An 11,985-nucleotide genomic window follows, 5' to 3' on the forward strand; every position below is an offset into this window, starting at 1 on the left:
TGGTGTGGGAACTGGTTTCTCACCTCAAGGAGGAGCAGGACTTGGGAGGAAAGAGGGGAGCAAACATTCCAGGTGGGGAAACAGACTGTCCTGAGACCTGAGAGGTAGCATGGAGACAAGCAAGGCCCTTGTGGCTGGAGTGGGAAGGGGGCAGGCAGGGGTCAGATGATGCCAGATCAGGGCAGTGGGCATAGCTCTGGGGTCCTTAGCAGACAGACCCAGTGACTTGAAGAGTAGTAGTCTTCTAACTATTTGCTTCATGTAGCACATAACATTTTTTTTTGAAAAAAGTTTGTGTCTCCATACATTTTTAAGTTGATGACAAACTTTTTCATAAGTTTAAGTTGTGGGGATTTCTGGTGTATTGCAAGTGTTGACATTTAAAAATAAAAGATATGCCACTCTCTTAAATATGTGCAGTGGAATCTTCGAGACCTGAGATCCACTACCATTTAAAAAAAGACATAAGCATCTTTTTCTTTAATTTTACTTTGTCTTTTTCTCTTTGAACTTGTATTTCATTCCACTGCCACCACATAATTTTATCCCAACATGCTTTTATGCTTAAATGACGTTTAGTGATCATATTATCATATTTCTGCCCCCAAAATATATGTAAATACATAGAAATTAGATTAGATAATTTTTTTCTTGTGATCATTAGGCTCTAAGAAGTTAACATTTTCCCTCCTTAATTAGCTGTTTATTACAGCTCTTACTTGTACATAAGTGATCGAAATAGAAGCCCTTACATAATCTGATATGCAATTATTAAACATAAAAAGCAAAATTATATTTGACATTTCTTAAGGAGATGAGTGGGCTTTTTTCCCAACTGAGTTCTTGTATCTGTGAATAACTATGACTCATTTTACCAATAGAATTCATTGATCTACAGATCAATGGAGCATTGATCTTTCAACAATCTTGGCTTATCTGATTCTCTCTCTCTCTCTTTTTTTTTTTTTTTTTTGGTGGGGGGAGGCAATTAGCTTTATTTATTTATTTTTAATTTAAAAAAAAAAGTGGAGGTAGGGGGGATCGAACCCAGGACTTCATGCTTGCTAAGCAGGCACTCTACCACTGAGCTATACCCTCCCCTCTTATCTGATTCTTGAACATGGCATTCCTTTCCATTTATTGTCTTTTTCAGTTTCCCTCAGTAACCTTTTGTGGTTTTCAGTGTAAAGGTCTTACACATGTTTTATTAAATTTATTCCGTCGTATCTCATGATTTAGATGTGATGGAAAACTACATTTTGTTTCAATACATATGAAAAGTACTCAGAACAAGTGAGTATCTGCTCAGTTGTTACAAAGTGAAACCCAGGTTAGGAGACAGAATGTTGCCTGCATCCCTGAAGCCCCTCTACTGCCCCTTCCCATGACTACCACCTCTCTCCTCCCAAAGAAAAGCACTTTCCTGACTTTCATAGAGTTTTAGAGCCTTTAGCATTTTACATCCTAAGCATGCATACTTAAATGCCTGTTTTTGTGGACTTTGCATAAACGGAATATGTAATAATATTGTTCTGTGTCTGGCTCCTTTGCTCAAAGTTATATTTCTGACATTCATCGTTTTTACTGTATAAAACTGTAATTCATTCATTCTCCTTGGTTTATAGTAATTTGTTTTATGACTATAACAATTTGTTCTGATCTGTTGCCTTCATTATTATGTAGGCATAATTTACATACAGTAAGTGCAAAGCTTTTACGCATACAGCTGAATGAGACATGTTTGTAATAGATATAGAATTTTTTTGGTAACCCGGACAGCTCTGTCCTGCCCTTTTCCATCTGATACCCACCAAATGGAAACGCTATTCTGACTTCTGTCATCTAGACTACTTTTGCCTGTTTTAAAACTTCACCTAAAGGTGACGATTTTTATTTATTTTATTTTATTTTTTGTGGGGGGGAGGTAGTTAGGTTTACTTATTTATTTTTAGAGGAGGTACTGGGGATTGAACCTGGGACCTTTTGCATGCTAACCACTTGAGCTGTACCCTCCCCACCCCCCTCATTTATTTTTATTTTATTTACTTAGTGGAGGTACTGAGGATTGAACCCAGGACCTCCAGCATGCTAAGCACGCACTCTACCACTGAGCTATCCGCTCCTTATTTTAAATTGGGGGTTGTAAGTTTTCTCATTACTGGGTTCTGAGAGTTCTTTATAAATGCTGAGTAAAAGTCCTTCTATTAGATTTTTTTAAATTCACCTAAATGAAATTATACACTATATATAATATGCATTTCCCCTAAATTTTAAAACTTTTGGGGCAAAGTAATTTTAAATGCATAGAAACATTTCAAAATTAAATATAGTGCAAATAACATCCATTTTGTGCTCTTTACCCAGATTAACATTGGGTTCACATTTTATTTCATTTCCAATATCATTTGTCTCTTCTTTCTCTTTCATCTAATACTTTTACCAAATCATTTAGGTTACATTACACACAATGTAGCCCTTTACCCTAAATACTTCAATGTGTATTTCTTAAAAACAGAGACATTCTCTGATATAACTGCAGTCAAGTTATCAGCTTTAGTAAAGTTAACACTGTAAACAGTACTTTCATCGCTACTGTTTACATTCCAACTCTGCCAATTGGAGAAGCAGTTTGACAACTTTGTAAAGTGGCTGACTTGTACTGCTGCCTGGGTGATGCTACGTTCCAGAGGCATCACGGTAGCCAATGGCAAAGGCGCTGGAGCCAGACTGCTGGGGTCGATCCAGCCTCTGCACCCTATCAGGTTATGTGACCTCTTCATGACTCAGTTTCCCCAACAGCAAAGTGGCACTACTTTTAGAAATTCTGTAATTAAAAATACTTATAGGTGAGTTGATACAATGTCTAGGCTTTGCTTCAAAATAATCCTGAATTTTTTTGCTGGGGGGTGGGAGTGAGGGGAGGAAAGGGGATTGTTGAGAGTACAGATGAAACAAGATGGCCACAAATTGATCATTGTTGAAACTGGATGATGGATATATCATTATATCTACTCTTGTGTATGCTTGAAATCTTCCATAATAAAAAATAGGTTTTTCCAAAGAAAGTAGAGTAAAATAAAAGTGGATTAGGGGGTGGAGATGATTAATTATTAATTAACTGCCTTAAAGTGTTTTTAGGAGGAGGAATTAAACAGATTAATATAAATTAAATCTAAGTACAATGCTTTAGAACAATGCCTGGTACATTGGAAATGCTGTTACTTTTTTGTCTTGTTCTCCCTCCTCGTCCAGAAGCAGTTCACACCATCTACCACCAGGTGGCGCTGCTTCTCAGCTCCACAGGGAGCCCGGCGCAGGAGATGATTAGCCCTGAGTATGAATCCAGCTCTGCCGGGCCTTTGGGAATTTGCTATTTCTGAGCCCCATTTTATTCATTTCTGAAATGAGGACAGCTTTGATTAGCATTTCTCTGATAACTGGCGATATGGAGCATTTTTCTCATGTGCCTATTGGCCATTTGTATAAGACAGGAACTTTTAGAAATCCTGTTTTCTTAAGAGGTGATTTATATTTGAGGCTACGGAAATCGGACTTGGGTTAGAATTCCTGTTCCACTACCTATAACCTATGTGACCTGACCAGTCTGCCCCTCAGTTTCCTCCTTTATAAAATGAATACCTGTATGTAAAATACACCTCTCACAACAGTTTCGTGAGGATTCAATATAATCTTGTAGGGAAAGCATTTAATACATGGCTGGGAACAAACAGCAGCTCTTACCAACATTAAAATTTAAGACGATGAAGTTAATATTTTGAGGGCTTATTATGTGGGGACACGCGGTAACACTGTGAATTCCATAGTTACGCCATGAGATAGATACAGTAACCATCCTCACAGGAGAGGGAACTGAGGCTCAGAGAGGAACAGTTCATTGGCGGAAGTCACACAGCTGGTACATGGCAACTTCATGGAAACTCTGGGATTTAAACCCAGGCAGCCTGTCTCCAGAGTCCCTACCACTAACTATTATGCCAGACTAGACACTCTCCCTGTCTCAAACCACATCGCGTGCCCAGAATTCAAGTTTTTTCTTGGCCTGAGGTTTTTGAACAGTCAGATGACTTCCGTCCTGGCCACCTCCTGGATAGGAAGGGATGATTCAAGAGGCCCTTCCTGTCCTTTGACCATGAAGATCAGGACCACGCCATAGGATAGCAGTCTTCCACCTTAAGCATCCTTCAAAATTACTTAGAGGCCTTGTTGAAACACAGATGGCTGGGCCCACCTCTAGAGCTTCTGATTCAGTAGGTCCAGGATAGGGTCCAAGAATTTGCATTTTTAACAAATCTCAGACGCTGCTGCTGCTGATCTCAGCAACAAGACTGAAGGAACTTGGGTCCTTGATGGACCACATGGAGGGGAGCCACTTGCCATCTTGAACAACCTGCCTACTTCAAGAGGGTCGCAAAAGAGAGGAAGAACCTTTTATTGTATTTAAGTCACAGTATTTTGGGATCTGTTGATTACAGCAATTTGGCCTTTACATTAATTAATACAGATATTTTCTAAAGCCTTGTTTTTGGAGATGCCTTGATAAATACCCTTGGTCCCATCAGCCATCAGTTATGTGGCCAGCATCTGTTGACTCCCTTCAAGGGTCTAGAGCTCCAATGACTGTTGTTGAGAGTCAAACTCTGGAGGGTGGGGGTCCAAACAGTGAATGGCTGTACAGTTATGCTCACAAGGAGTGAGCAGAAAACACAACCTGCTCACACTTCACCTGCCAAGCTCTTCATCTTGGTGCAGAGCTGCATCCAACCATAGGAAGACACATCCCCCCCCCCGCACCCCAAGAAAGTGGCAGTCATCAAACTTTACACTCTAAGCATTGGATCTGCCCAGATGAGATTCTTTTTCTAATTTATTCATCTAGAGGGAACGATTAACACAAAAGCACCTTATTAGCCCTGAGTTCAGATTCAAGAATCAGGAGTGGCCAAGCTTTCTGGTATTACAGACAACCTCCATGGATTTTCTGTAATGGAGTGAGGCTTGTGTGCCCGTGGCATAGAAAGCCAAACTCTGACAATGGGCGTTTGCGGAAAAGTAAGGGTTTACTTGCAGGCCATTGAGAAAGGGATTGGGAGACAAGTCTCAGAACCACTCCATCTTGGTCTTTGAGTCAAGGATGTTTTAAAGGAGAAGAGCAACGGAACTGGGATTAATTATCATCTTGTAACATTTCTTAATCGTGGTTCTGGGAGGCAGGATGTCTCTGGTTTAGGATTCTCTGGCCAGGTGGTCCATAGCTTGGGAGTCTGTGAGCTCATCTTCCCCTGGAGAAAAGAACCTGAGTTTGTACATTAATGATGAGATCTATAATAGCAATTTTAGTATATGAATGATGTTCTTGAGAACAGCAATCTTAGTCATCTGACTCTGGTCGATTAGTGTTCAGTTAGCACAGGATTGAGGTTAGAGGGGAGAAGAAAGGCATTGAGATCAGAGGAGACAAGCAAGGGAATCAAGTTTTGGATGGAGAGATTAATCATAAACTCGGGAAGGGAACTCTGTTTTAGGGGAACTCAGTTTCAGTCCCAAGAATGGAAACATCTTCTAATTCACATTTCAGGGAGTTGTCCAGATAGACCCTGAGGCTGTGGTTGATCGAGACAATTGTAAGACCCCAGGGATGAGAAGTAAAGCAGCACAACCCCAGGAGGGAAATCCTCCTTTAAACTCCCTTCAGGCTGGACAAGGAGGACAAGGTGGAGAATCAGCTTTCAGAGAAGAGGGTTAGAGGCAGCCACGCTGGTTATTAAAGGGAGTCACTCCACGGCCAAGAAGTTGGCAGGTAGAATGCTCTCCATTGCAAGCAGCCAAATTACTGGGAAAGGCGGTCCCCTGTGTGCAGTTTTTCAGTGTCACCCCTGCCCCCTCATAAGAATGGGCCTTGACATAGCCATAGAAACAATAAAAAGATCGTGGTTTCCAGGGGTTTGGGGAGAGGGAGGGAGGGAGGAATGAAGAGATGGAGCACAAGGGATTTTTAGGGCAATGAAATTACTCTGTATGATACTATAGTGGTGGCTACATGTCATTATACATTTGTCAAAACCCATAGAACACACAACATCAAGAGTGAACCCTAGTGTAAACTATGGACTTTGGTTGATAACGTGTCTCTGTGGGTTCATCCATTGTACCAAATATGCCACACTGATGAGGGATGTTGAGGGTAGGGGAGTATATATGTGTGGGTGGGGAGGGCTATGTGCGAACTCTGTATTTTCTACTCAATTCTGCTGTGAAACTGATACTGCTCTAAAAAACAAAGTCTATTAATGAAAAAAAAAAAAAGAATTACTGAAGGTGATAGAGGTTATTAGCTAACACTATAGTGGTAAGCATATTGCAATACATAAATTTATCATATTAATAGACTGTATACTTTAAACTTACACAATGTTATATGTCCATTTTATCGTAATGAAAAAGAGAAGCAATAAATTTTTAACAGTTAAAAAAAAAAAAAAAAAAAAAGAACGGGCCTGGAGCCTGGAACTTCCTTTCTGAGAGATAAGGAGCCCTCGCAGCCTGTGCTGGACTTAGCGCCTTGCAAGGAAGAACCAGTTCTGCCTAGGAACACGAACCAGTTCTGCCTAGGAACACGCACCTGTCAGCGGTCCTCAGGCGCATCCCCAGCTTTGCGAATTCCAGACCCAGTGGGGCGGGTCCCTTCCGCGGCAGCACCAAGCGAAGTGCGGGCTGTTCCGGGGGCCTGGGTGTTGGCGGTGGAGCGGGTCTGCCATCCCAGGGCACTGCCGCACTCCCTGGGCCTGCATCTCCCACACTCTGCCTCCTCCCTCGCGGTAAACAAAGGCTATTCCTCCTGCGCCTGGTGTGCGTGTTGTCTGTTCTCCGTGACCTCGAATCACGCACAGGTCTCTTTCCTGGATGGCACATATTTGCTTCCTCGCCTTGGCTGCACGAGAACCTTAGATCAACAGTGGAGTTAAAAATAAATATATTTAATTATCTTATAAAACAAGAAGTCTGGAGGTAGGCAGTGCCAGAGCTGATTTAGTAAATCAACTGAGGAAATAAAAAACTCAGTTTACTCCATTATCCTGCTTGTTGACTTTTAGGCCTCGGGCTAATGAGACAATGGTCTTACGATTGTAGGTGGCTGCCATGGCTCCAGGCATCACGTCCTTGAATGACATTCTCCAAAGAAAGAAAGCAGAGGGAAGTCTGCACTGTTGAGGAGTCTTCTGGAGTTCTACCCTCTTTTTATGAAAGGGGGATAATCTTTTTTTAGAGCACCATGGCAAAGAATTCCCCCTACATCTCACTGACCAAAACTTTGACATATGGATACCCCCTAGCCAAAAGGCATGCTGGGAAAATGAGTATTTCCAAACTCTCTTGTGGGACACAGGCCCTCACCGTCTGAAGACAGTGGGAATATCTGGGGTGTTGGCAATCAACAAACTCCACTGCAGAGTGAAGAGTGGTTTATTTTATTTTATTTTATTTTTATTATTTTTAATGGCGGTGCTGGGGATTGAACCCAGACCTTGTGCATGCTAAGCATGTGCTCTACCACTGAGTTATACCCTCCCCCAAAGAATGGTTTATATTGTCAGTTGGCTATTGATTTTGGACATCTAACTGACATCTCACCCTCCCGTGTGCCTCACACGTCACTCTGAGTTCCTAGATTAGACACTGGCACAAAGATTAGACTTAATTTGGGGGCTGAGGGTAAATGAGTTTTGGTTGTGTGTGGGGGAGTCGCTTTTTGTTGAGTGGGGATGTTTTTGAGCTGCCTGTATGAGCAGATAGGTGTGTCTGGATTCTGGTCTTCTAAACATTGGAAAATAGCAGACTAGGACTGAGGGATCTAGCGTTTATTGTCATTGGAGCACACGTTCATTTCCTTCCTTGTCTGGTCACCAGCTGATCTGGGGAGCCTCCCCCACAAGGCCTCCTCGCAGTCGGACTGTCAGTCACACAGTCCTGGCCCTCCACCATCCTCAGGGCTGAGCAAATGGCTCTGGCTGCTGCCATCATAAAATCATTGGTGATTGGACCAAGGATAGGCATGTGATCTCAGTAGAGCCAATCAGAGTCCCTCTTGAGTTATGGGAAACTGGGACTACTGAGGACCATCTTTCTCACCAAAACATGTGAGGATGATGGCAGAATGAAGTCATAACAGCAAGTTGGTGGAGGGCGAGGCAAAAGAGGGAGAGGGAAAGAAAGAGGTACTGAAGCCAAATACGCTCGTGGAACACCCAATATGGGAGCTAATAAGTACTGCCTTTTTGTTCCCTTTTTGCTTTCGTAACTGGTTTGAGGTGAGTTTCTGCTATTTGTAACTGGAAGAGAAACAATATTTACATGTTTATTTTTCAGTCTCCTCTACAAACCTCCAAGGTCTGTGAAGGCAGGAACTCTGGTTCCCAGCTGAATTCCAAGTACGTAGAAGAGTGCCTGACACATTTTAGGAGCTCAGTAAATAGTGATTGATTTAATAAACAAATCCTAACTATTGAATCCCCATAACCAGAACCCTGGTGTGGCAGCCAGAGAGAGCTGACCACAGAGAATTCGTGTTCTGTCTGGGAAGTGGCTGTCCCTTGGTATTATGTGGATGAGACTATGTGACCAATTCTCAACAAAAGAATGAGACCAGAAATGGTATGTATCACTTTTGGGTCAAGATGATTACGTATTTGGGGTGAAATCCTATATAGTCTTTCCCTCCATCAACAAGAAGATAGAAGAGCCACAAAATGAGGGGAAAACAAAAACAAGAAACTACCCCACGTTTCCTTAAGCCACCACTAGGGGGAGACCTGCTAAACCCTCATCCAAATGGGGTGTGACCTGAGAAACATTTGTTGCTTCAAACTGCTGAGATTTGGGGGGTTCTTTATTACAACGGTTAACCCACCCTGATAGTTAAACTTAGGGGCCATCCTAGCCTCCTCCCTTTCCCACATCCAGTCTCATCTCCTCTAATCCAGTCTCCAAACCAGAATGAATTCTTTTAAACACAAATCTGATTGTGACCCTCTCTGCTTAAAATCCTCCATGGTTCCCCAGGGCCCAAAGAAAAATTCAGAACTCCTCAGTGGGACATTCAAAAATTTTGCTAACAGCCCAAAGGACCTCTCTGGGTCCATTTTTCAAATTTTTTTCTGATGGGCCCTCTGACCTAAGTATTTTTTCTTCTTGTCTCTAACCAAATGCAACACAGCTTCTTGTCTCCTGGTCACTGCCCTGGCCAGTCCTTCCCCCTGAGATGCCTTTCATGGGCCAGGCTGTGCTCAGGACCAGTGCGGGGTCAGCAGCTTGGATAGGTCCTGATGTGTGACAGGGATGAGCATTGACTGAGCGACCGGGATCCAGGTCAGTGCCCAGCCTGAAGCAGGGCTTGGCTCAGATAGTCAATTTTTCATTTTCTCAGAATATCTGAAGACCTGTTTTTAGATGGTATTTTGAGGTATCCAAGCCCCGGCCCCTTCATGTACCAGAGAGAGTCCAGGATCTAGGGTCTTGGGACCCTGTATCAGACCTAAGTGCCTCAGTCCCCTGTCCACCCCTGGAGCTCAAGGACCCCGTCTTTGTCCAGCTATCTCAGTGCCTCAGATCCTCCCATGGATGCATTTGGTTTATTAGAATGAGGATAGGGAGAGGTGAACTTTTTTGAGTGACTTATCTGCCCTGGTACACCCACATCCTCACTGAGGCTACAGAACCACCCTTTGAGATGGGTACTATTATTGCCTCATTTTACAGATAAGAACACTGAGGCAGAGAGGTCAAGACATTCGTCCAAGTTCACACAGCTAGTAAGTGGCTGGTCCAGATTTTGAATTTAGACCAGTTGTTTCAAATCTGCTTCTCTGTGCATGACCCCTCGTATGATCTCTTTTTACAGCTGGGGAAACTGAGGCACAGTGAGAGGAAAGGGCTTGGCCAAAACCTTGATGAGGGCAGAGCTGGGTTCCTCATTAGAAGTCATGGACACATACCTGGGGTATTCTCGGCTGGAGTGGAGGCACTTGCCTTGGCAGGAAGAGTACACAGGTTGGGGAGGCCTCAGAACACAGTTCCAGAAGAATTCCTCAGGAGATTAATGGCCCGGGCCTGGGCCTGCTTTGTCCCCAGTGTTTACAGCCTTCTAAAAAAGGGCGTGAAAGAATCATGCACAAGAATGTGTACAAACACAGGGCTCTGATTCAAGTCTTCCACCTTCTCTTCCTCAGTGCGATGCTTTCCCTCGGCTGCAGTTTGCTGGGGAAACCTACACAAGATCTTTCCTTCTCTGGCCCTCAGTCCCTTCATTTTCAAGTTCCAGGGTGAGCGAGGAGTTCTAGGCTGGATCTGGGGGACAGAAATGGCTTGGGTTCAAGCCACACCTCTGCCACCTACATGCTGGATGAGTGGCTTAGCATCTTTGAGCCTCGGTGTCTTCCTCTGCAAACTGGGGCTGAAGTCACACAAGTCCCATCAAACATCCAGCCAGTGCAGGCTCACTACAGGCACGGTCATGAGAGCATTCTTGTCGCAGCAACAATTGTTGCTAAAAAAGTATTAATATTGGCATCAGTATGAGGAAAGCTTCTTGTTTAAAGGGTTTGGGGTTGGGCAGAGCTGGGGTCAAATCCATCTCTGCCACATTCTAACCCTGGCTGGAGACCACCCTTTCTGAGCTGTTTCTTTCTCTGGAGGGCAGGGATAGCCGACTCAGAAGATGACAAGGGTCATGGATGTAAATTGCTCAGTGCAATGCTTGGACCAAGAAGGGCCCTGTCAACGTCAACTATTATTATTCTCTGACTCTAGGATCCTGCAGCACCCATCCTTCCAGCCGCTCTGAATGGCTTTTCCTGCAAACGAAGATGCTCCAGCCCTAACCCCCTCTCCCAGAACAGTAGCAAGATCAGAGCAACCCCAGCCCTTTGTGTGTCTGGGAATGTCCCCTCCATCCACTGTCCCAGCCACAACCCCAGCTCCAGCCTCCTCCCCCTCACATCTCTCCCCCACTGCCTGTGTGCAGCTCACCACCAAATCTTGTCCATTTTACCTCCAAAACATCTCCTGACTGTGTCCACTTCTCTGCATCACCATCACCACTGCAGGCTGAATTATGTCCCCACAAGAGACACTGAGATCTTAACCCCTAGGATCTGTGAATGTGACCTCATCTGGATATAGAACCTTGCAGATGGTCAGAATGAGGTTATTAATTGGACTGTAATCTGGTAAGACTGTGTCTTTATGAAAAGGGGAAATTTAGACACAGAGAGCTACACCAAGGAGGACTCCATGTGAAGGTGAGGGCAGAGTCTGTGGTGCTGCGCCTGGAAGCCGGGCTTCTAGCTAATAAATTTCCATTGCTTAAGCAGCTCAGTCTGTGGTGCTCTTACGGAGGCCCCAACAGACAAACCCATCCTCTGGTGTGCTGGCCTCCTTGCCTGGCTCCCCGCAGGGCTCTCCCAAGTGGTCTGCTCACCTCCTCTCAGCAGCCACAGCTCTCATTAAAATGTAAGTCCCAGTACAGCTTAAGCGGTAGAGCGCCTGCTTATCATGCATGAGGTCCTGGGTTCAATCCCTGGTGCCTCATCTAAAGTAAACAAACCTAGTTACTGCCTATCCATAGATGTTTTTAAAAATAAAGTCCCTTCGTGTCCCTACCCTCTGCTCTTGGGACAAAAGTCATGGCCAGGTCACTGCTGGGCCAGCCTTCATGTCTGGCCACCAGGTATTTTCATGATTCACAAGCTCAGGGCCTGTGTCTGACTTGCCTGTGGCCCCACATCTCCCATCCTCCACCCGGCGTTAAAGACAGTGCTTCGTGTTGGCTTGTTTACTTCTTGTCTCTCTCCCACTAGAGCGCAAACTCCATGAGGACAAGAAATGGATCAAGGTCTGTGGGATAAATGAAGGGAGGGATGAGTGGACTCTGAGGCTGTCTCTGAAAAGCCTCTGTATGTTTCCCGGGGC

The sequence above is a fragment of the Camelus ferus genome, chromosome 9, assembly GCF_009834535.1.
Source record: "Camelus ferus isolate YT-003-E chromosome 9, BCGSAC_Cfer_1.0, whole genome shotgun sequence".
NCBI classification, from domain to species: Eukaryota; Metazoa; Chordata; class Mammalia; order Artiodactyla; family Camelidae; genus Camelus; species Camelus ferus.